At 46.7% G+C, this 578-nt stretch overlaps 1 protein-coding gene across 1 annotated transcript in view; it reads right to left on the bottom strand.

The window, feature by feature from the left end:
* cdh13 (cadherin 13, H-cadherin (heart)) overlaps nucleotides 1–578 on the bottom strand; it is a 319,140-nt gene that overhangs the window by 57,825 nt on the left and 260,737 nt on the right. The window lies entirely within an intron of this gene.

The raw sequence follows: 578 nt of genomic DNA, 5'->3' as shown, positions 1-578 counted from the left end.
TCTTAAGCAGGGGTCATAAACGAACATGTAAGTACAGTTCGACATGATACGAAAAAGGGGTCCTTTAAGGAAAGGTTGGGAACTGCCATTAAACACCTGAACTGTTTATAGTTCAACCAACCTGGAGCAGCACAACTTACATCAATAAAAATCGCCTGCTCCGACATCACATCCGTAATTAGTTAATACGCAGTACTGCCAAGTACACTGATCCGAGCCATTACATTATGGCAGCCACTGAAAAGGTGGAAGTGAATAACACTGTTATCTGGTTGTCCCTTTTTCTGGATTCCTGTCAGTGGGTGGGAATATATCGGCAGCAAGTGACATTTTGTCCTCAAGTTGATGTGTTAGAAATGGGCATTGTGAGGATCTGAGCGATTTTGACAAGGGCCAAATTGTGATGGACGACTAGTTCAGAGCATCTCCAAAACTCCAGCTCTTGTGTGGTGTTCCCAGTCTGCAGTGGTCAGTACCTATCAAAAGTGCTCCAAGGAAGGAAAAGCAGTGAACCGGAGACAGGGTCATGGGGGGCCAAGGCTCACTGATGCACGTGGGGAGCTGGCCTGTGTGGTCCG

This window comes from Morone saxatilis, unplaced genomic scaffold (genome assembly GCF_004916995.1).
Source record: "Morone saxatilis isolate NCDOM2014 unplaced genomic scaffold, NCSU_SB_2.0 Contig2, whole genome shotgun sequence".
NCBI classification, from domain to species: Eukaryota; Metazoa; Chordata; class Actinopteri; family Moronidae; genus Morone; species Morone saxatilis.
The sequence above is the reverse complement of the archived record's forward strand: the minus strand, read 5'-3'. Positions and strand labels throughout refer to the sequence as shown.